A 25,197-nucleotide genomic window follows, 5' to 3' on the forward strand; every position below is an offset into this window, starting at 1 on the left:
TCATGGATGCTTTTTGCTCATGTGTCACTTAGCTTTGTGAAGGGGACCCCATGTCTTTGTTAACATGTACCAGTCATTAGTGCCTGTCCTTCAAGGCGTGCTGGCTGTGGCTTGCCATGAACCAGAGGATGCAAGGTTTTCTCCAGCTGTGCTCACCACTGACAGACACTTCCTATTGCTCACAGGATGTGGGGAGGTGACCTTCCAGGAGGTCAAACTGTCTGCAGGTTCTGTTCTTGAGGGGTCTGTGGGTTGATCTGTGTCAGCCAGTCTCGGTTTCCAGTCTCTGGTCGCTCAGCCTGGTTTTGACATGGGTTTTATTTCTGCTTTGTAGTTTTTTTGACAACAGAGAGATGTCCTGCAGCTTTAACATTTCATCGCGTGGTGTGTAGCATTGTCACCACTGGCGCGTTCCCTGGTGCACAGAATCACGCCGGTGATTGCAGACCTATGAGATAATGTTCAAGTGATTCTTTGCTAGGCTTCACTCCTTGGGCTTTCATTGGAGGTCATTAGAGTCCCTTTTTAGGTCTTGCACAGACAGCGCATGTGTTGTCTATTCGAGACCTTTTGTTTTCGATCAGTGGACTTAGAGCCCACTCATTGCTTAACAATGGTTAGGTTAGTTGCAACTCCCATCAGCTGCCATAGTTTTCTTTCCTCTCTGTATGCATGTTCAACGCATGGACAATGGATGCATTACTTGTGCCCTTAAACTGCTCATTTTTTAGGTGCTACATTTTATTTTGGATGTACACACTCTACAAAAGTGTGTCTTTTTCAGCCGGCTCCCTCGTGCACTTCCTCCTCAGTATTCGTCCAATTTCTGTCTGATTGCCCCCCCCACCTCCTTCCTGCCGTTCCCCGTATCGGTCTGCAGCCACATTCCATCCCTCCTTTGCATGGTGGTTTTCTCCCATCCCTTTTCCATGCTGGCTTGACCCTAACCTCTCTCGGTTTGCTGTCTGTGTTCGCTTACTTCACTCCTCCCTCCTTGGCCATTGTTGGCTTGCCCCCAGCCTGCCTCCCTCCGTCCGTCCGTTCATTGGTTGTCAGAGTTGGCTGGCTTGTCCCCCCTCTCTTCCTCCCTCTATTGTCTGTGTTGGCTTGATACCTTCCCTCCCACTATAGCTTGTGTTGCGTGTTGGTTTGCCTCCATCCCTTTTCCGTGTTGGCTTGCCTCAGCCACCCTCTGTTTGTTGCCCATGTTCACTTGCCCTCATCCTTCCCTCCTCCCTCTGTGGCCATTGTTGGCTTGCCCCCCATCCTCTCCTCCATCCGTTGTCCATGTTGGCTTGCTCCCAACCTCCCTCTGTTAATTGGCTTGCCCTTAGTCTCCCTCCCTCTGTTTGTTGTCCATGTTCGCTTGCCCTCATCCTTCACTCCTCCCTCTGTGGCCATTGTTGGCTTGCCCCCCATCCTCTCCTCCATCCGTTGTCCATGTTGGCTTGCTCCCAACCTCCCTCTGTTAATTGGCTTGCCCTTAGTCTCCCTCCCTCTGTTTGTTGTCCATGTTCACTTGCCCTCATCCTTCACTCCTCCCTCCGTGGCCATTGTTGGCTTGCCCTCAACCTCTCTCCATACGTCCATTTATTCATTGTCAGAGTTGGCTGGCCCCTCCTCCATCCGTTGTCCATGTCGGCTTGCGCCCAACCTCCCTCTGTTCACTGGCTTGCCCTTATACTCTCTCCCTCTGTTTGTTGTCCATGTTTGCTTGCCCTCATCCTTCACTCCTCCCTCCGCGGCCATTGTTGGCTTGCTCCCATCCTCACTCCGTCTGTCTATTGTTGTCAGAGTCGGCTGGCCCCTCCTCCATCCTTTGTCCATGTTGACTTGCTCCCATCCTCCCTCTGTTCATTAGCTTCCCCTTAGTCTCCCTCCCTCTGTTTGTTGTCCATGTTCACTTGCCCTCATCCTTCACTCCTCCCTCCGTGGCCATTGTTGCTTGCCCCCAGCCTCCCTCCGTCCGTCTGTTTATTCGTTGTCGGAGTTGACTGGCCCCGCCACCATCAGTTGTCCATGTCGGCTTGCTCCCAACCTCCCTCTGTTCGTTAGCTTTCTCTTATTCTCCCTCCCTTCGTTTGTTGCTTCATTGCTACTCGCCTCTATCCTCCCGTTGTCCATGTTGACCTTACCTCCACCTGCCATAACTAAACAACCGAAAAAGCGCTAGTTCTCAGCCACCTGCGTCATACCACTTTTTTCCCTAAACACTCAAGGTTGCCCCCTCTCCATATTGTGTCACGCCCCCATCGTCCCTCCCACCAGCAGTTAAAAAAAAAAAGAGCACTATGACACAGCCAACACTGGCTGTATCTTTTTTTTTTTTTTTTTTTTTAACATTTAGCCATGCCATACAACACCCACATTATTGCACCACATGGCTAACCACAATATTGACAAACCTAGTTCTTGCTTTGCCACTAAGTTTTTTTCTTCTTTGGGTTTCAGAGGGCAGCTGCCCAGTCCAACTCCTTCTGGAAGTTATGGTCAGCACAGACCAGTGCCCTTCATCACTCTGTGAGAGATGGTGAGGAAGCCCCTTCTCACCATCCAACACCCCACCCCACCCCACACCTTCAAGTGAATGCGACATGTGCAAACCCGCTGCACATTTGCTCTGAGGAATGAACAATTTTGAGCGACAGCAACGCCTATCTCAATAAAGCAGTACCATGGTGCTGTGTCATATAATCAAAGGCTTAGACATGGTCATCAAAATGTTTATTTTTTATTTGAGCAATCACTTTAATGTACATTATACAGTTACCACATTTGCTGTTTTTCTGGTGTTCAGGCCTTATGACTGAGGTGTTATTAAAATGCCCGATTATAAAACTCAGTAAAAACACTTCTGACACAAGTTCATGGGTATACAATCTTCGTGCGATAAAACGTTGGCGGTACAGCTCACTGGTGACCTGATAAAAGTACATGATTGTGCAAGATTCTCAGCACTATGCACAGCCAAAAGCTGATCTGAGATTGTGGGATCACGCCAGACCAACTCCTGACTGTCTTCAGTGGCAGAGGAGACATCTTTCTGCCTTGGAAATCAATAATGGGTAAGATAGCTCAGTGGAGCAATGAGCTGGTCAAAAGGAGAACCTGTAAGGATGCATATTTCTAACCTTATCTTACATTCTTGGGTAAATGATAATTATAGCTCCGTCCCATCTTGTGTCGGTTATTACAGCTCATGGATACATGGCCTTCTTCCGTCTCGATTAAAGTTTAAGGCAAACTTCTGATCCCTGTTCACATAGTACTTTCTACAGTCATCAGAATTAAAACTAGTGGGATATTTTTCCCCCTTGCAATTTTCCCTTAATAGATTGCAACAAGATTTATTTGGGGGGGAAAGGTCTGGAAAAAATCCAAAAGATGAGGAATTTGGTGAAATACATACCATTTCACCAGGTCATACCTCATTTCCAAAATGAAAACTTGGAATAGAGGGGATTTACCAAACCCAGAAACTACCCTACCTCAGGCTAGGGTGTGGTAAATACTTCACAATATTTCCCCCAATGTGTAGTCAGGATCATTGAATTGTATTCTCAAGTATGCAAAAAGTACATTGCACTTCACAATCTGAGTTATCATGCACCTGAGAATTACAAACACAAAGCAGGCATCACCTGCCACATTTTGAACTTCTGAAAGTACAAACCATACAGTTTAAGTGTATAGCAGACCTCAAAGTGCTATTTTAGAAGCATTATTTTGTTACAGTTGTTGTTACTATGTTCCCATTAATATGTTGTACAGTGAATTAAGTGCATTTGCATTAGGCTGCAGGCAGCTACAATGCAGGTCAAGGCCAGATGCACAATACCACCTTTGCGCATCTGTCCCAGAGAACCTTAAACCTATGTTTTTAAGTTTAAATGTATGCACGTCTTTATTAGTAAAAAGTTCTATGTATCTGTTACTAGAAAAGGTCAGAGATTTACCACAGCAAACGGCTGGAGTAGCCTTTATAAACAAGCATTGGATAGGCCACTAGGTCTGGCCTTGGCTTCCAGCCCTTTGGCTTTCTTAATGCCATTTTTGTTTGGTCTTAACTTTTGCAAAATGTTATTGTTGTGGAAGATGCTGGCTCCCATAAATCTAACAGAAATGTCTAAAAGCAAAAATATTTTTGGGTCTCAAAAAGCACAAATTGGTATGGTATCCCCTGGCACTGAAGGAAACTACTTTGTTTGTTGATGTGCTTGTTATGAAAAGGAGGAATGCCGTCACTCACAGTAAAGGCAGCCAGTTACTGACGCGGGTTGACAAAATCCCCCCATGTTGTAATGAGCAGAGGAAATATGGGACGTACACAATAATAAAATAGACAAATGGATGCAGAGGGTTGGCTAACAGTCTATATAAGTATATTATACATATAATTCTAGTAAAATCAAAAAGGTTCCCTTTGAGAATCAGGCAGGGTTGGATTGGTAAGGCGGGCACTCAGGCAATGGCCGGTGGCTGGCTTGCACCTGTGGGCCGCTGTTTGGGGAGCGTGGTCGCTGATAGGGGAAAAGTCTGTTCTGTTCGGTTGCCGCCACCGGCCCAGTGGGGGCCCGAGTGGCCTTTCCGGAGGCAGATGGACCTCTATTACCTTCCATTTACCAACGGGCAGAGATATCATTCAGAGTCTCTCGCTGGGCCGGCCCATTAATGTTTTCAGATTGAGGAGGGGCCTGAGCAGAAGTGACCTTACTTATATTCAGGTGTGGTTCACCATTGTGAACTAATCTGTGAACAGAGAGTCTTGGCAACATTTGCATTTTTTTTTTAATCTTAGTGAAGTTAAGAAATCATGCCTCTTTTAAATAACTCCACTCCTTTTAATAACACTTAAAACACTGAAGCAAGGTTTTGAAAAAAGATGCACTCTGCAGATGTGGGCCACTTTTTTTTCGCTTGCCCGGATGCAATTTTTGATCCCAATCCAACCCTGGAATCAGGTGGCATATTTCTCAAAACCAGATGTATTGGAAAACTTCCAAAAAGTAGTGTCACACCATTTCCAAACTGAAGTCCATATTTCAGAAACATAGAATGTGGCACAGACAAGTACAAAAGTCAAGGAAATCTTCATGGAACCACACAACACTAAGAACATGTGTCCATCCTGTGACGTGCTAGGACGGTTTTCCATCTGATTGGTGCAAAATAGTAAACTGTTTTAAAAAAAAAAAAACAGGTCAATAACTTTAGATACTGAACGCATGGTGATATACGTTCTGGTGCGTTATCTTTCTTTTTTTGACAAATTGGGTTGCGGCTGGCGTTTAAAAAAAAAAAGAAAATACTTTCTAAGTATTGGCAAACATGGTGCAACCCACCCACTCCCAGTTGACCAGTTGTTGTAGGATCACCTGGTCTGTGCACTTACCTGATGTGTCGTCCATTCAGAAAATGTACATTTTATTTTGTTTGGTTTTTTTACATCACAATCTGTAGATGGCTGCTCCAGGTTTTAAAAAGTTTTCCTTTGATTTCAGGTCTATGCTCGCCTCATTAAGAATTGTCATGGTCTTTCTATTGGGTATATTCCATCTCATTCATTATTAACATTGTCTTTTTATTATATGTATGCCGCCCCATTTTATAGCATTTATTTTTTTACATTTCTGTCTGTATTCATCTATATTTATTTTGGGTTTTGTGGAATAAAATGACACTGCAACAACTGTATTTCCATATCTATGTACCCAATAATGTACACTCTTACTTGCACATCTGGCAGGTTTCAATTATATGAACACCCACAGATGATAAATCAATACACTTATGAAAACATGCACATTTTAGTATCAACTTTGAGCATATTTACTGCTGTTTAAGCGCCCGTTCCAGACCGATTGCAATGGCAGACATAACTGGCAGCATTTAGAATCACTGATAAAAAGGAACCACATTTCAGTTTTTATCCACATTTAAAAATAAATAAAGATATGAAAATAAATGTTGTTCTGTCTGTGTTTATCTGTGAGAGGAAACAAAAATACAGTAAAAACTGAAAACAGGGTGCCTTCATTATATACTATAGCTGTATTAGAGTCATTATCTTTTTTTCTGTTTCATCTAGGTCTACAATCTTATTGGTCAGTACTGTTGTGTTTAAATTTTTGTATTATATCCTATTTAACCTAGAGAGGAAGATGGGAACAGAAAGTGGGTGGCATTTTAAAGGTTCCCCATGGACCTGGGATGTTTCCTGCTTGGAGTAGGGATTTCACTATCATTTTACAAGTAGGTTGCTTAGCTACAACAACAAAACAATACTGATCAACCTTCTGAGAGTCAATAAATGGAGTAGCCTCCCCAGGACACAATATCTGTCTAGTCTATATAAACAACTAAATCAGAGGGTCGAGTGTTTAAAGTTTATTAATCCAACGTCACAGGAACTTTTAGTTGTTTCCCAGAACACAATGTCCATACTCCCGCTAGTTAGTTTACGGCATATTTAATATGCACATAATGCATTGCAGTGGTGGGATATTAGTTCACTAATCCAAGGAAAACATGGACATGACTAACAGAAGACCTGTTGAAAAGATTACCATCTGAATTGGAACCCTGATATGCATCTCTAAACCATTTGAGAACTTTGCCGTCCAACGTTGAAGAGTAGACATGGCCATTCCAATGCTCTTTCTAAATCACTCAGGACCAGATGTAGGTCACCCAATACCGGTCCGTAACGGCCGAAATTAGGACATTACCGACCGGTATTGGGCTTCTTAGATGTAGGTGGCATTTTTGTAGGATTCAGTATTTCACCGAATCGGTAATTTAAGGATTCAGTAAAATACCAAGGGCCAGATGTAGGTAGCCAAATACCGGTCAGTAACGGCCGAAATTAGGACATTACCGACCGGTATTTGGCTTTTGAGATGTAGGTGGTTCAGAATTTACAGAATCGGTATATTTACCAATTCGGTAAATCCATATGTAGGTGGGACTCTTCAGAGTCCCAAACGCCCTACAAATTCGGTATTTTAACACCCAATCCAATTGGGTGTTAAAATACCGAATTCAGGTGTGCATGCACACCTAGCCATGTGACAGACAGACATGCCCTTAGGGCATGTCTGTGTGCCACATGGCACACATGCCTATTTTTGGGGTGCCAGAGGGTGTCAAAGTGACACCCCCTGCACCCTTGCTAAAATCGGTATTTACCGATTCTGTAATTACAGAATCGGTATTGCCCATTGATTTCTATGGGCCTCACAGCCCATAGGAATCAATAGGAAATACCGATTCAGTATTTCCAGATTCGGTAAATACCGAATCTTAACGATTCGGTATTTCCACATCTGGAAATACCTACATCTTCCCCCTTCATATTTACCACTTCTTAAATACCGAATCGGTAAAATTCGGTATTTAAGAAGTGGTAAATCAATCCTACCTACATCTGGCCCCAAATTCTTAACATACCGATTCGGTAAATTACCGAATCCAGGATGTAGGGAGCACTCAAGTTAGTGCATTCCTCAGTTAAGGATTCGTTATTTACCACCAACTACAAGTTGGTGGTAAATAATGAAAACCTTTGAAAAAGCATTTTTTTTTGCTTTTCCAACAGTGCGATGTGGCAGACATACATGCCCTTAGGGCATGTAGGTCTGCAACATGTGCACCCATACACGATTGAGTGGTGCAACAGGGTGTCAAAGTGACACCCTGCCACCCTTCAATGTTTTCCCCCTTTTACCGAATCGGTATTAACCGATTCGGTAAATACCGAATTTTACAGATTCGGTAAATACCAAATTTTACAGATTCGGTAAAATTTACCGAAAATTTACCTACATACTATTTAGCTATTCTTAAATACCGAATCGGTATGATTCGGTATTTAAGAATAGGTAAATAGTATTTACCTACATCTGGCCCTCAGTGTTTCTACTTACACTGCTGTATAAAAAGGCACAGCTTCTACACTTTTGCTATTGTGACCCTACTGAAACATCTTTCACAAATTCTTTCCATGACTCTCATTTAGCAAAGAGCCCTGTTTTCTGCATAGTGTGCAGGGTATTTCAGAAGAATGCATGGATCCCACAATTAATGCTGCTTTTCACAAAGAAACTGTTGATTACAAACAAATCAAGACAAAGTAATCGCCAATGAAGGATTGTGAATAGTTCCTCTTGACATAATTTATCAGACAACATCTAATAACTCTGCAGCAAAAGAATACCATTGATAAATAGTTATAGATAGTATACAGAGCAATTACACCTGTATTATGACAAACAATGCTATAACATAAATGTTAACATGTAATAAATAAATAGTAATCTAGAAAACCAGTTTGACATATGTAGGGATAGACATGATAAAAAAAATCTTCACGTTTCGGTATGCCGTCATAGGGAGGTAGTCTTATTCAGGAGCTGACGAGAGAGCTTCGGATCGACACGACATTCCCGATGGCGTCAAGCCTTCTTGCTCAACGGGAGTGATCGTGTCATTCTGGAGCAAGTTCTCTCCAATGGTCTTGAGCATCTTCTGAGGTCCTGCTTGACGATGTTCAGGTAATTTCTTATAGTAAATTGGTGAAAACCAGCCCGACAAACATCACAAATGCTTTTTGTTCATAAAAACAACTTAACAGTCGTACATTGTGTTCATGAGAGACAGCTCTAAGGTTATTGGCGAAAATTGACCATAGTGACCTTCCACGGACCAGTCGGCCTTCTACTTAGGCCTGCACATGGCCGCATCCGGCCACCAGTGGACCACAAGAGATCTGGATTCTTGTTTGCACACTCCGTTTAGGCTGCTGACCAATGAGGACATTTATATGTCAAGGTGCTGATCACTTTAGCCAAGGTAGAAGCAATGCAGGAACCAGGACTCCGTGCTTTCAGAAGTAATTACCTGTTGCATTTTAATGCACATGGAGGGCCCCGACTGCAGCTTAGGAGCCGTCGTGCGACTCATCGGAAGGATTTTATACTTCTCTCGGAGTAAAGACCCTCGATGGACTCCATAGGTGATTTCAGGTACGATGTGAACCTGAGTAACTAAAAATGATAAAACATTGATTATTAAATGGTCATCAATCAATGGTGCACTCACCAGTTCTGTAATTTGCATTAATTCCCTTTTGTATTAACACGGTCCAGTGTAGCTGTTTGATGGTCAGGTGGGCACCAGACTTTCAGGATTACTCGTACGTGAAGATGCTACTACTAAATCCCGGAATAGCCCAGAGGCATCAAGGGCCCATGCACTAATGGATTGTCCTTTACCGTGGTCCGTAGACCCGTCTCTAGGATCATTGGGAGCCTCTAGAGTTAGTAGAGCGGTTCCTTGTGGATGGGTTAGGAGGCCACCTTTGACGCGCCTTTACTACTAGACATTCAGGAGAAACCCCTGGTGTTCCGATGTCCCAATCCTCACATACTCTTGCGACAAGGACCAATGCAGCCAGGAACATCTTAAGGATTTGAGGGACCTGTGCCAAACGTATTTTGGAGGACCCTGTTCTGAACTGCTTTGAATTTATGATTCAGTTTCAGCTCTTTCATGCCCTCGTTTGCCAGATTATCGACAGCGCACAGGGACACTGGTCCAAGTCCTACGCAATGGTGCTTGGCTCTTTCCACTAAGGCACTTCTTTCTTCGGTTTAGGAGACTCCAGGGAACCACTCTAACCCGTGGAATGCCCAAGGCTCAAGAAAAGGACACTTCCTACAACCCCAAGGAAGAGTCAGCCCAAACAAGCATTGGTAAGTGTGGAAGAGATAATGGAACCTCCCTGTGTGATTGTCCTTTACCGTGAGCCGTAGACCCGTCTCCAGGATTATTAGGGGCCTCTAGCGTTAGTAGAGCGGTTCCTTGTGAATGGTTAGGAGGCCACCTTTGCAGCACCTTTACTACTAGACACACAGGACCATCCCCTGGTGCTCCGATGTCCTAGGCCTCATTCCATCGCCACACTCCCCAGATACTCTTCCCACATGCACCGAAGCAGCCAGGATCATCTTAAGGATTTTGGGGGGCTCTGTTCAGAAAAGCTTTGATTCTATGATCCAGTTTCAGCTCTTTCGTGCACTTGTTGGCCAGGTCACCGATGGCGCACGGGTCACTGGTCTAAGCCCTAAGGGATGGGCGATTGTCTCTTTCTACTAAGGCGCATTTTTCTTCGGTTTAGGAACCTTCAGAGAACCGCACTAGCCCATGGAATGCCCAAGGCTCAAGAAAAGGACAATTCCTACAACCCCAAGGAAGAAGAGTCAGCCCAAACAAGCATTGGTAAGCGTGGAAGAGATAATTGAACCTCCCTGTGTTTTTTCATCTCACGTTGGGGTTTCTTGGAAAACAACTGTGGTTGACAGTGACGTTAACAGCCCAGATTACCCGCTATTACTGCAGAATTGAGAAAAAGGCACTGTTCGCTACCGTACGAGTAAATAAATCGAACCTCCTACCAACGAGGTGTCCTCGTGAGCTCCTTTACACACACACACACCTTGGCATCCGATTTGCACTTAGATTCTAGGTGTGCACATGTGTCCGTTCTGACAATCTGGCAGAAGTCAGGGCGACATTGGCACCCATCATGAGTGAAGGCGATGGGTAGGGTGCACTACCACAACACTGTCCCTTCAATAGGGCACTTTACTAACCACAAGCCCTTCGACGTCTCATCAGGGATAATAAGCGCCATAAAAATACAATTACAAGTCGCTTTTTAAATCCCCTTGGCGGGTACCGTTCGCTTCAGAGCCTTTCCTCTCTACAGACTTGAAAATACTCACTCAACCCTGTGGTGGTAACTGGGGTTACCAGCTCCTCAACACTGCTTATTGAAGCCATTTCTTCAGTTTTCCTACATTTCAGGGACACGTTGGCTGCTTTAGTACATTTCAGTTTGCTGCCGGATGTCTCGGGGAGTTAAACGCTCGCTACTGAGGTACGTGGTGAACTGCAGTCAGAAGTTTGAATCACGACTCACTTTTCAGAAGTTTGTAAACTGAGTGCCATCGCACTGGGCAGTAACAGCCCCTTTTATTTACAGCACTGGGAAATAGCAGAGACGTGGCATATTGGCCCGAGAGCATCAAAGCTCTTTAGCCAAGCACCAGTTACATTCAGGGCCGGCTTTAGCGCTGTTGGCGCCCTGTGCAACAGTTTGTCGGCGCACCCCCAATGACCACCTCTGCCACGGATTCCCTCACTACCACCCTTTAACAGTGTCCCTCAAGTCTCCATAGCCACTGTCTCTCAGATTCATTTAGTTTTATAGCACCACTCATACCAGTGTAAGGTGTCAGAGCACTTTACATCACACACAGACAATCATATGTGTGTAATCAGTGTTTAGGAAATGTTACATCAGACAGGACTACACGGTGTAGCCTAGGAGTGACTCATCGATACTGGTAGGCAATGTAGTTTAGGAGGCCTTATTATGGAAAAGCACACATTCAGAATTTAAAACGTAACATCATTGTTAGGGGTTCTCTTTCATAATAAGAAATGTTTTCTACCCAAATGAACCCACTTCACAAAATTATGATAATGAAAGACTGGGCAAAAAAACAATAGCTCTAACATATACCTTGTAGTTTGCAGGCAGCTTTTTGATGACAGTTAATAGCTCACTGCTCTACATTAGGATTTTGACTTCTAAACCACAAGTAACAAAAGGATCACTCTTACAGAAACAGTAACCCACTGACCTATTTACATTATAAGCACTTTGTTATCTCCATGGTACAAGTTCTTAGCAGCAGACATTTTAACCCTCTGCGCTACCTTTGGATGAGTCAAAACTTCCACTAGACAAAACCTCCGGTCTCTTTCCAGGAAGAAGATTAATCACTGGAGGTATCTTGACATTGTAATTGATGTCTGAAAATTGCTGGGGGCCTGAAATGCTGCAGCGGGTGCTTTTAAAATAATAATATACATCTTCAAAACGGAAGCCCCCACCCCAAGTCAACATCCGGGTCGGTGGCACCGATCGCACCGTCCTTGAGCCGGCCCTTGACTACATTACACAAAGTCATCTCTTGCTTAACCCCGTGCATGCTCATGACGAACTGAGCTCGCCATGGCCATTAGAACGCTCGCACGCGGGGCTAATTCCCCTGTTGTGTGAACGTTCTAAAGAAACGGGTGTGGTCATGACAAGCTCAGCTCGTCATGAGTCACGGTGCTCCGGTGCTCATGACGAACTGAGCTAGTCATGAGCACCTGGCGCTGTGCGTACCCCCCCCACCCCCCAGCACAGCGGGGGAATATGTCCCGCAGGGAAGGGGTTAAGGCACAGGGAGATGAAGTGATTTGCCCAGGATCACAGGATGTTGAGCCGTAACCGGTACTCGAACCTGGTTCCTCAGTTCTAAAACAGGCAGGTCCGTCTCTTAGGCCACATCTACTCAGTATTTACTTTAAACACTAAATTAATAAAAAAAATCATTGTGAGATGCTTGGCAAGCCTCACAGAAGGTTGGTTAACATCAGGGAGACTGTGCAGGCCTGCCAAGCCTCTCTGGGGCCCACAAACATCCTCCTTTTGGAGGACACGACATGGCCACGCCCCATTCGGTAAATTCACTTCTCAGACAAAGTACACACTGTCCTCACGTGTGATCCTCTGCATTAGAAGTCACAGTTCATGTGACACGTCTCATCCCGTTTGCTGAGTGCCCTCAGGCAAGAGCCCGCCCCCAATCTACACTCCCTGCTTCTCGCTTCCAAGTGCAGATTTTCAGTTTCCTGTGAATCCCGGAGTGTCCCTGGAAAACTAGGGTGAACTCCCTTTATGTTTATGCCAAAGCCATGTCCTCATATCCAGACCGGTGAGCGTCATGCAGACGGAAGTGACTTTGCATTGGTGCAAAATGCACGTCAGGTCTTCTCTCAAATATTTTTTACCTATGCAAAAACCCTCCCCTTTACTGTTATTTTGTTTTTTTTAATGCAGTTTTATATAGCAGGAACTCGACCCGAAGGTATTGGAGCGCTTTACACGAGCACCAGTTACATTACACAAGGACACACTCATTTTTTGGTAGGCACTGGGATATTAAGTGATTTGCCCAGAATCACAGGATGTTGCGCCAACGCCGAGACTCGAGCCAGGCTCCCCAGTTCCCAAGTCGGCAGCTCTGGCTGTTACGCCCCTTCCATTTTGTGAGGTGTTTCCTACCCATTCCGACGCTGGTTAGGGATTTACTCCTGCTCGAGACGGAAAAACTCTCCAGCACCAGGTTCCAAAGTCAGCAGCTCTGGCCGTTACACTACACCATCCCTCCCTCCCCCTGCCCCTTCCCCCTTTCCTATCTGTTCCATCCTCTCACCTACCTTGCCATTGTCTGGCTCTCTCCCCCTACATGATTTCTCTCGGTTACCTCTACCTCTCACTGCTCCAACACTCTGTCTCTCCATCTCTGTTGATATCCTCCTTTAGTTTGTAACTAGACACAGGCTCTAGGAGCTATACTCGAATATGGTGAGCCAGGCATGAAGAAAGGCGAGCAGCCACAAGGCGTGCCGTGCTGGTGTTAAAGTAATAAAAGTTAAAGAGCAGCATAGCGCTGGGAGGCTGTGGGAGTGATAATAACAATGTAAAAGCGGGCGGCGACGTCGAGGGTGGAATAAGGGAAGATAATTTAAGAAAATAGTGCTCACAGACTATTTAACCCAGATCAGTTGACTGGGGGTGAGTGTTTGCATTGCTCAAACGCTCCGTCCATCATCCCCTTTGGTATCGCTTTGTTCGCCCTGAGTTGGCAGGGTATGCTCAGACGTGAGTCCCTTGCTCACTTGGCCACTGGATTCAAGCAAGCCTGGCTGAAGACGGCTGGAATGCCAGAAACCGGCCCTCGGAAGCTTGTTTCCGGTCCAGGGAAGACATGGCTTGGCAGTTCGGGCTGGACTGTTCCCATGAGGCACAGGGTCAGACTGATTTGCATATGGCAATGTCTGAACTGGGGTGGTGGAGTGAGCTAAGGAATGGTGATGGATTAAACCCAGATCAGTTGACTGGGGGTGAGTGTTTGATTTGCTCAAACGCTCCGTCCATCATCCCCTTTGGTATCGCACAGACTAGTTAAAGCAAACCGGGTAAGACCACAAGTTAGAAATCCAATCCTGTGGGAGGTTACAAATTCAGACAAGGCATTAGCAAGCCGATTCACGAATGAAAAGAAACGATTTTGAAAGGACTGTAACTGGAGCCAATTGAAAAAATGGGCGGAGCTTTTATTCCATTCCTCGCAGAGCATCGCACGCGCTGCCCAGGCTCGGCCTAAAAACACACAGAGCGACGCACCGGTCTGCGACAGAGCAGGGCACAGCTCTTTCTGAAGAATCAGCTCGAAGAGGGACAACCGACTGACTGACCATGGTCTGTGAAGGGTCATTTCTGTCCAGGATAATCAAGATGTTGCAAGGATCACAGCATCACTCTAGTCTGCGATACTCCAGGAACTGCCCACCTAGAGAAAGAGTGCATGGAGACATTCTAACAAAATGCAAACAACTGGTTACACCTTCTAGAAACATGATGGAGAGACAAGCTTCAAAATGGGTAGAGAGTTGCTTCAGATAAACAGAGCTGTGGTTTAGGGGGTTTCCCTAAAACTACGTCTTTCTGAAACAGGAAACCCAGGTTAAGCCTTTAAAAACCATCACTAGAAAGACGAAACAGGTTATGACATGTTTGGCTCAGCACAAGAAAAGAGGTCTGTGCATAAGGGCAAACAAATGAAATCATGGAAATAAACAGATAGATTTGAAAGATACAAAGAATGGAACATATTTGGTACATGCTGGGAAGAGTTTAAAATGAAAAAATAACATTACCACTTAAAAATAGATAACATTCATGATTAAACTAGAGATAAAAATGAGCAATTTCTAATAAAATCACATGCACGTGGATTGACAGATGAGGATTTAAACAATGAATTGAGGTGAAAACAAAAAATAGTATTGAATTAACAGTGAATTGTAAAAAAAATCATATTATATATATATATATATATACATATATATATATATATCTATTAAAGCATTTTTTAATTAAAAACACGCTTTGCAACTCTAAAGTGGCCCGGAATTCTTTCTTTCACGGAGGAGAGTGTTTGGTTGGATATATATATATATATATAAATTCACTTAAAGAGCTACAGCAATCCGTAACTAGCACAGCAGTCATGCAAACAAAAACTCACACACAAAATGCAACACTTATGACCTCACAATATTTGTACCAATAAGTGGCAAGACCAAAAAGAAAAATGTAATTAACGCCATACACTCAAGCCAATAAACACATTCTAAGAGGGAAGTGTAATGTGAGAGTTAATCTCATCTGTAACATAATTTACATTTGCAATTGCCTCTGTCACTCTAAGGGGGGGGGGGGGGGTGCACACTGCACGTGGTGGGTGAGTTAGGATCCAAGTTTGGGAGAACAAACTCTCTACAGGGCCCAGAGTTCGAGGCTCCCACCCCTCACAGAGCCTCCGAGAACAGGGGAGTCATCCAGGTCAGATGGACACAAGCAGGGGCAATGCAAGTCCTCAGAGGCTCAGAGAGGCCCTGCAGCTAGAACTCTCCCGGCATTAAAGGGAGGGCACAGCGGCCATGTTTCAGTCCATTTATTTGTGATATCCTCAGGTCCTGTGGATAATACCTTGAGTGACGCTGCACTCAAATTACTTTCATATTTTACCATACTATTTCACTACTAATCCTTTAGGGGTTCCCGAGTAGCGTGCTACTGGCCAAAAAAAGTGCTTCAACACCCCATCAGGGGTTAGAAACGCTATATAAATACAAACCTTCTTTCCTCCTCTATCCTTCTGCTATCCTTCAGAATCCAAACAACTGACTAGGCTATCCACCACTTAAAATGTACTTGCATGTTTCACTATACTAATTCAACACTAATCCTCTATGGGTCCCGGAGTAGCGTGCTACTCGCCGAAAAAGCGCTTCAACGCCTTGTCAGGGGTAGTAAGCGCTATACAAATGCAATTACAATACAATACTACAAAATGAGAAAACATTGTAACTCTCGCCACAGGAGTTATGTGGAAATGGAGGATAAAATGAAACAGCACTACTAAACTACTGTTTAAATTACGTGGAAAGAAAAGGTACATTATATGGTTTCATGAAGGAACCTCTGGGCTGTATTATTTCACTATTTTGTTATTTTAAGACATATTAGTACCCTCTGGGTAAATGCTTTATACAGTTTGCATCAGTTTCACAGCTGAAAATAGCGATCAGCCACTAACCTCTGTAAAGAACGTGTTGCAGCACCCTTTTAATGCTTATCCTATTGAAACTTTTGATGCATTTGAAATATGCAGAGAAATATTTTGCTGTTGAAATCTGCAAACGAGGCTCCATATGGTTGATATGAGGCAATTGTGGTCAATCCATAATTATGCGGTAAAGTGCCACATCCTTGACTCACATATTCCAGTGACCTTGCTTATGCCCTTGACTGGAGTGTCCCAACTTCGAAGACTTGTGTAAACTGGCAGAGATGCCCCTGGGTTGGGCCCTTGAACTTTCGGTTCTAATCCGGATTAGGAATACGTTTAAAATAGGATTCATATACTTTTTGTGTGCACTCAAAAAGAAAGTCAACAACGGCACAGTTAAAGGCAGAAAACATGGAGACTTTGGCTAATAAATAAAGGAACCGGAAATATTGGTGAAGAGAGGGTGAGGGATGAAAAAGTAGACTAAACGAAGGAAAGGGTTCACTGGAGAATTTTTATTTATTTATTCAATTTATAAAGCGCACTATCACCTTGCAGGCATCCTGGCGCTAAGCAGCTCAAGAGTAGAAGTGAATCAAGGCAGAAGCCGACCATCTAGTTCTTGGGGAACAACCAGGTTTTTACACATCTCCTGAAGGGGAGAAGTTCCCTGATTTGCCTGATCTCCCAGGGAAGTTTGTTCCACAGTCTAGCTGCTGCCACTCCAAAGGATCTACCCCCTGACCTGACTTTCTTAAACCTTGGCACCTTCACTAGTCTGGCCGAACACGAACGGAGCAGTCTTGAAGGGGTGTACCAGTCAAATGTTTTGCGCAGGCGCACCAGTCCTACCCCATGAAGGGCTTTAAAAACCAGGCAGAGCGATTTAAAGTGCACTCTCTGTCTCAAAGGGAGCCAGTGAAGTTTTGCCAAAGCTGCAGAGGACATTCTAGGCAGCCCTAAAACTAGTCTGTGTATCAACACATTTCAAATTGTAGAAATTAAATCGTCGGTATAAGAATATACATGCATGACCAGTTTGTATTGCAATGACACACCAGTTTGCGTTACATACCAATGTATTGTACAGATCTTCGCATGCTGCTCATATGTTCCGTGCTGCAGACACCATGTCTACTGCCAGTTTATCTGAACCTTGGATCCATCCACATAGAACGTTTACTTTAATGCTGTGCTGTCGGAAAAATAAATGCTCGATGTGCAGAGAGAGAGAGAATAGAGGGAAAGAAAAGGGGGGAAGGTGGGAGAAAGTGACACGGAGAGATGGAGAGAATAGAAGAGAGAAGGTAGGAACAGGAAAGACGGAGGGGACAGTGAGAAAATGCGGAAAAATAGGAGAAGGGGAAAATAGCAGGAGAAAGTCAAACAGACACAGAAGGGGGTTAAAACAGGGAGCTGGAGAAACAGAGGGAGAGACGGGAGGGTAAAAACAGGGACCTAGAGAAACCGAGGGAGAGAAGGGGGTTAAACCAGGGAGATGGAGAAACCAAGGGAGAGACGAGAGGGTAAAAACAGGGAGATAGAAGAAGCCGAGGGAGAGAAGGGGGTTAAAACAGGGAGATGAAGAAATCGAGGGAGGGAAGTGGGTAAAAACATGGAAATGGAGAAACAGAGGGAGAGAAGTGGGTAAAAACATGGAAATGGAGAAACAGAGGGAGAGAAGTGGGTAAAAACATGTAAATGGAGAAACAGAGGGAGAGAAGTGGGTAAAAACATGTAAATGGAGAAACAGGGGGAGAGAAGTGGGTAAAAACATGGAAATGGAGAACCAGAGGGAGAGAAGTGGGTAAAAACATGGAAATGGAGAAACAGGGGGAGAGAAGTGGGTAAAAACATGGAAATGGAGAAACAGAGGGAGAGAAGTGGGTAAAAACATGGAAATGGAGAAACAGGGAGAGAAGTGGGTAAAAACAGGGAAATGGAGAGGGAGAGAGTAGGAAAAAGAGGGCGAGAGAAGGGGAAATGGCGAGTGGAAGCGAAACCACAAGAGAAGGAAAAAACAGCTGCAGAAACTGGGAGAGAAAGGGCGAAAAAAGCGAGAAAAAGACGGAGAGAGAGGTGGGGACACGGAGAAAATGGGGTATGAATAGGTATAGAAAGGGGAGAAACTGAGAACAACCTGGAGAAAATGAGGGGTGGGGGAGATGTAAGAGGGAGTAGGGGAGAGGTAGGGAGAGGATACAGGGTACCGCTGGGGCTGTGAATGAAGGAACCCCAAACCTGAAGAGCGAAGCCCGTGCAGAAGAACAGTTAACGGAATCCAATCGCAGCTGAAGCGCCTCGAAGCCAGCTGCTTTTGGGATTCCGTTGGCCGCTCTGGTGCAGTCTGGAGGGACGGGCGATGGGGAAATCACCAATCCAGTGCCAGGTGGGAGTTGATCCTGAAAGACAGGTACAAGACAGGGTTAGTGGTCACAGGGCTTGCACATTCTGTCAGCTGTTAGAATGAAAGCAAACACAAGAGAAAAAACAGTTTACCAAACAGACATGAAAACAACTAATTATGCCTAAAACCGCAGGCATAGATGCACTCACTGGAGTTAGAATAGCAATTATTACCCCTACACTATCCAACACTTACCCTACTGTTGCACCCCCCTGGAGTTAGAATAGTAATGTTTACCCCTACACTATCCAACACTTACCTTAACCTCTTAAGTGCTGCTGTCAGCCGTTGGACGTCGCAACACGTCCAACGGCCGACGCGGCCCCGCCCGTTTTTGAGGAAGTGCCGCACTGCCGCGAAATCGGGGCCGCGGCCAACGGGTTAAATATGATGTAATGGTATGCGTTGTAAAGGTAGTTTCTGAAAATGCGATGTAATGGCATGCAATGTAAAATAATGCATTGTAAAGGATGTTGCGATGTAAAAACTGCGTTGTAAAGGCATGCATTGTAAATGTATGCGTTGTAATGTCATACATTCATGTCCTGATGCTGTTGGACAACTCATGAGGAGTAGAATGGGTTCTAGACAAATCGCCTGCATTTTTTGCTTCTGCCTTCGGGGCCTACAAAATGTAATGAACAGATAAACCAATTAAAAACATTTAAAAATGAAGAATGAACTAGACATTTAGTTTGATCATTAGGACTTCCAGGGATACAAAATTAAAAAGTATAAACAAACAATTTCTTTTGAACATTGCAATTCCCGAAAGACCAAGGAGTGTGCATTAATTACAGAGGTCACCCATGTCTAGTCAATTTCCAGGCACCTGCTGGAACAAGGGTTCCAAGTCCGACAGGGCTGAGAGGTCCGCCCCCTTCTAGGGCATCAAAACACAACAGCGGGGGTTTTGAACAGGCGACCAAGGGCCACAACCATGCCAGGATCATCACAGACTGTGTTCATGAGATCACGACCCGGGGTAGCCATGTAGATAACTCATCCCTGGACATGAAGGTGACCAAGAACCGGGGTATCCTAGTGAAAGCTCATAGCTGGGCAGGCAAGGTGACCAAGAACCGAGATTTCCTAGTGAAAGCTCATCCCTGGACGCCCAGGTGACCAAGGTCGCGAGGACCTGTTTTTTTTCTGCAGTCACATCAAGTTGCGCTCATCTCTGTCTAGATTCAGTATGCCTTGGCTTATGCTGAATATCTACTGGCAGCTCGTGCCACGCCTCTTAACGTCAGCTTGTGGGACATGCTTCCATCAGGCTGGCCACAGGGGCGTAGCTTGAGGGGAGCGGGGGAGTTAGGTGTGTTACTCCACCCTAAATGATGCAACTTTTAGTATATAGTTGGGCACAATGGGCTTTCATTCGGGTATGATGAAATGTCTGTCGGATTTCATCTGAGATTTTTACATGCCCACACTGACAAAAACACACATCTGTTTTGAAGGCCTTAAAATATGATTAATTTGAAAAATGTGTGTTTTAAGTGCTCCCCTAAGAATTCGCACTCCTCTCTCTTTTTAACCTCTTCCGTGCTCATGACGAACTCCGCTCGTCTTGAGGCATGGTTGAGCTGTGCTCATGACGAGCTGGGCTTTTCATGACCCGCGCGGTGCTCACACACGGGGATAATTCCCCCGCTGTGCTGAGCGTTCCATAGAAACGGGCGTGGTCATGACGAGCTCAGCTCGCCATGAGCACAGCGCCACCATACTGCATGACGAGCTGAGCTCGTCACGAGCACCGGGGCGCTGTGCGCGCCCCCCCTCCCCCCAGCACAGCGGGGGAATTACCCCCGCGGCGAAGGGGTTAATGCCTCTTTATACCCCCTCATGTCCAACTTCTCATATAATGTGTTTTAACAAGATGTCCCAGTGTGGTTATTGGGAAATCTGAAGCTCACGCCCACCCCCTCCCAATCTTAATGACCAAGCTCCGCCCCTGCCTGGCCACCGCCTCCTAAGAAGGGGATTCCCGTCACCCATGTCCAGCTCCCTTCGCCTGCTACCGTTTACACTCTTGGATTATAAATCTCTGTTCTACATTTCTGGTTGATACATTTGTCTGCTCCACTCCTCGTTGGGTGCTGCGGTCTCTTAACCCAACATCTGGTGGTGGTACCAAAAGTCAAGAACTTTTAGCAGCTCAGCTCTCAGTTGACGCTCCGGAACTGTGCAACTCTAGGCACTTCCTTTCCATGCTGAACGCAGACTCAGATTATCGAAAAAAATGAGTAAAACCTGGCTCTTAAATAAATAATCCGTCTTTGGTTGCCCATAGCGTGCCCTCTTCTGTCTGTTGTGTAGTTATGTTTTTGATTTAGCGCGCCAAGCAGCTCGGAGATCGTGCACTCTAAGTAAAAACCAGAACATTTGATTGGTTGAATGTGTAGTAATCTTATTTGGAGATCATGAAAATCTGGCATGGATCAGGCCCGTCTTGGGCACCCTTGGACACCCGTTCAGTACGGTCTACAGAGCTTTAGTGGGCAGTTCAAGGCCTTTTACAACATGAGACCAACTTTCGATACCATACCTCAGTATCCACCCATGAATGACTACTCACCTCTGCTGCTCGAAGTAAGCGATGGGACGCGAACAGGCCTCAGGGTCAACACTAAACATGTCATACTTGCTCTGGTTGGTCATTCAGCACCTTAAAGATTAAAAGAGAAAAGACTGGTTACAAAACAAGAGAGTCGGCATCAGCAGCAGATTACCTTTTCACATCCAACTTCCCTTAGAATGACGCAAGCGGTTCACACTTACTGGACAACTGAAAGTAGTAGCATGTAGACCAACCTTTTGGGTGGCATCTTGTCACCAGGTTCAAGTGCATGTTTTATGTATTTAATAAACAATTACATGGCAACACTTGTCTAGATATCGCTCTTGAAGTGCTACAGATCCCAAAATGTACAGGATTGTAAAATGAAATCAGACTGCTAGAAAATGGCACCCACAGCAACCCGGAGTGGCCACCACCAGTGTACAGTATACAGTCTCCTGCCTGACCCCAAGATGGCTTCTATAGTGGCCCCCTACACATTGTTTTACTTCCCTGGGACAACAATTGGACATTGACCAGACCTTGAACCTATCCCCCTAACCTGCCTACACATCAGGACTTGAACCTGCGGAACTTAGCACAGACTGTGGAGACCAAGCGATTTAGCTGATGCCCAGTGGAGCTACCATATAGCTAAAGAGGAGATGCCCCCTGCCGTTACCTACCCAGCCGGACCTTGGGCAGATTTTCCCCTCGTCTCTACGTCCTATCTTCCTCCTACCCCTTTACCCTATCCCCTTACCCTTCCTTACTCCATTCACCTTGTCCCCTATGTTCTTTAAATGCTTTTTTTGATACTTATGTATCTTTTTAACTGATGTAAATTGCAACATTATTATTCCTCATGTAAGGCGCTCTGATTCCTTCGGGTCTAGCCAGCGCTATATAATAATTCATTAATTCATTATATTTGTTCCCATTTAGTACTCTTTCTCTCCTGGTCTACCTCCCAAGCTCCTAGCCCCTATCCACTCTCACCTGAATCTCTCATCTTGCTTGCTAGACTGCCTAGCCCCCTGTTCTTTGTGCCCTATAACTAAGCACTCCTTCGCCCCTTGTTGGGGAAAGATCCAATATTTATACTCTGGAGTCTCAGCGAACCCGCTGAGAGAGTCCACTGCGCCAAGGGAGCCACTCACAGCTGAGGTATGGTATGGCACCCCTTGCCAAAGCACTCCCTCTCCCCTTTTTGGGGTAGGATCCAGTATGTAGGCCTTGGAGTCTCAGAGACCCCTCTGAGAGAGTCCACTACGTAAAGGGAGCCTCTCGCAACGATAGGGAAGTGATACCACTTCCCCTGGGATCACAGCTTACTGGACTTTGGACGCAGCTTTGACTCGTCTACCGGTTTGTGTCCCCGCCGCCCTTCCCCTCCTCTTCCCATGCGGTGTCCTTCACCCTCCCCTCCTCTTTCCCTCCTTCATTACCTGTCTACTTCCCCCTCCCCTGAATCTTTCCCCTGCCTGCTTTTCCCCTTCGTATTTGTGCTTATTGTTTATCTCGACCTTGCAAGTAACTAGGTTAGCATGCTCTAATAACTGTGCAACCTTTGTAACGATGTAACCTGTAACTTTGATCTGATGCTCATGTAAAGCGCTCTGATACCTCAGGGTCTAGCCAGCGCTATATAAAACCTTTAAAATAAATAAATAATAATGAAAATCTGGTGTGGTTCAGGACCCGCTTGGGCACCCTTGGACACCCCTTCAGTACGGTCTACAGAGCTTTAGCGGGCAGTTCAAGGCCTTTTACAACATGAGATCAACTTTCGATACCATACCTCAGTATCCACCCATGAATGAGCATTCACCTCTGCTGCTCGAAGTAAGTGATGGGACGCGAACAGGCCTCAGGGTCAACACTAAACATTTCATACTTGCTCTGGTTGGTCATTCAGCACCTTAAAGATTAAAAGAGAAAAGGACTGGTTACAAAACAAGAGAGTCTGCATCAGCAGCAGATTACCTTTTCCCATCAACTTTCCTTAGAATTACGCAAGCGGTTCACACTTACTGGACAACTGAAAGTAGTAGCAGGTAGACCAACCTATTGGGTGGCATCTAGTCACCAGGTTCAAGTGCATGCTTTATGTATTTAATAAACCATTACATGGCAACACTTGTCTAGATATCTATCTCTCTTCAAGTGCTACAGATCCCAAAATGCACTGGATTGTAAAATGAAATCAGACTGCTAGAAAATGGCACCCACAGCAACCCGGGGTGGCCCAGAAGACCTAAAGTGCATGGGATGCCCCATCCCCCCAAAAAACACAAACCAAAAGAAAAAACAGAAGACTTCCATTCCTCCCTGGCAGCGTGGGGACTCTAACTTTGAAGCCCCAGGCAAGACAACAGCCAGATCACGAGTATCTATTGGAAAACTGGACAAATGATGTTCAAAATGGCCGCTCCCAAGCAGACAGATGCAAACAGTACAGCTTTATTTTTTAAATCTTTAACTGTCTGGCTTTAAAACTATTCATTTTAGGTTTTTTCTAGAGGCAGCTTTAGCTTGGTCACTAGCTTCATATTTTACAAAAATTCAACAAACACACAGCAACCACCGACTGTAAATGAAGTGTGTAATTACTATTCTAGCTCCACACATGCTTTGATAGTAGGGTAGGTCATAAAGCGCACCGTAGCAGGCCTAACTGCACTTTTAGGTTTATGATACACTCACTCGAAAGTACCTAAACACAATACCTGTACCAGTCCTCACAAAGATCGTGTTAATCTGTCGCATTCTGGAGACCATTGAAACTTGACATTTTGCTATGTCAAGTCTCTCAATGGGGCGCTCATTATAACAAAGTTGCGAATGTATTTTGAGCAATAACTGGCCAATCCTAGAAAGGATCATACCATGGTAAAAAAAAAATGGGGGTGGGGGGAGGAGGGGGGGATGGATGATTGTGTTTGCACCTTGTATGGGTCTAGAGTTATTCCCTAATCAGAGAATATGTGCTCAATAAACTGGAGTTTGGTTTGTGGAACTTGCACTTTGCAGCATTCAAAGTGAGACCGGCATCAACAAGTAACTGGCACACTTGGTTAAGGGCTTTATCGTGTTTTTCTTGTGTTCTCTTAACACCCAAAATGTCATCACTGTAATTGAAACCACATGTAATAGGTTGGATAACTCGGCTACAACATCCTGAATAATCTCAACAGCGGAGGATAGACCAAAACTCAGGTTCTTTTATCAGAACAAACAGACAGGAGTGGAAAAAGTAGTAATGCACCTGCAGTTCTCCTCCAGTTCCAGTTGATGGTATCTTTTATTCAGGACAAGACCGAAAAACACTTTGGCTCCGTTCCATTGCATGATCATATCTGCTATATGTGGACCATGGTGTGTCTCCCTCTTGAAAGCTTTGTTTGCCTGGTGCATATCAATGCAGATGCGCACTGCTCCATTACTGTCCTTTTTTGGTACTACTACTATGGGTGAAACCCATGGTGTGGGGCCTTTAGAATGTTCAATTGGGTCATGCTTTAAAAGCGCTTCCAACTCTTTTCATACAGCTTCTTGTAAATGGAAAGCAACTCTACGGTGTCGCTGATCAATAGGGCGAATGTCTTCCTGGATATGAAGCTGTACTTTCATTTTCTTGAGCTTTCCCAGGCCATGAACAATGAGAATGGGCTCATAAATTTCAGACTGAGCACAGAGCTTGTAGTAGAGGGATATTAACCCATGTCAGCAGCGGTGGTAAAACTGAACAGACAGGCACTCAAAAAAGTCCCTTGTAGAACATGAATGGTGGCTTGCACCAATATCTTTTTGTGTTGCATTTTCGCTGTGAATGACCCTTGGCTTTGCAGTGGCTCAGAAGCAGCCCAGGTGTATACCTTTGTGACTGATGGAGTGAGGCTAGGCACAGGGGATAAGCTGTTAAACTTTTCTATGGATATATTAATCATTGCACCACTGTCGTTGAT

General features: G+C 45.0%; 1 long non-coding RNA gene across 1 annotated transcript in view; it reads right to left on the reverse strand.

Annotated features, from left to right (window-relative positions):
- Positions 1-2,715: 2,715 nt before the first annotated feature.
- LOC144782440 (uncharacterized) overlaps positions 2,716-25,197 on the reverse strand; it is a 124,587-nt gene continuing 102,105 nt past the window's right edge. Inside the window, exons 3-6 of the long non-coding RNA XR_013601152.1 lie at positions 23,031-23,150; positions 21,248-21,337; positions 8,899-9,044; positions 2,716-5,177 (exon numbers count right to left, since the gene is read on the reverse strand). This is a non-coding gene — a long non-coding RNA (uncharacterized LOC144782440). The remainder of the gene's footprint in view (positions 5,178-8,898; positions 9,045-21,247; positions 21,338-23,030; positions 23,151-25,197) is intronic.

Source organism: Lissotriton helveticus, chromosome 9 (assembly GCF_964261635.1).
Source record: "Lissotriton helveticus chromosome 9, aLisHel1.1, whole genome shotgun sequence".
Lineage (NCBI taxonomy): Eukaryota > Metazoa > Chordata > Amphibia > Caudata > Salamandridae > Lissotriton > Lissotriton helveticus.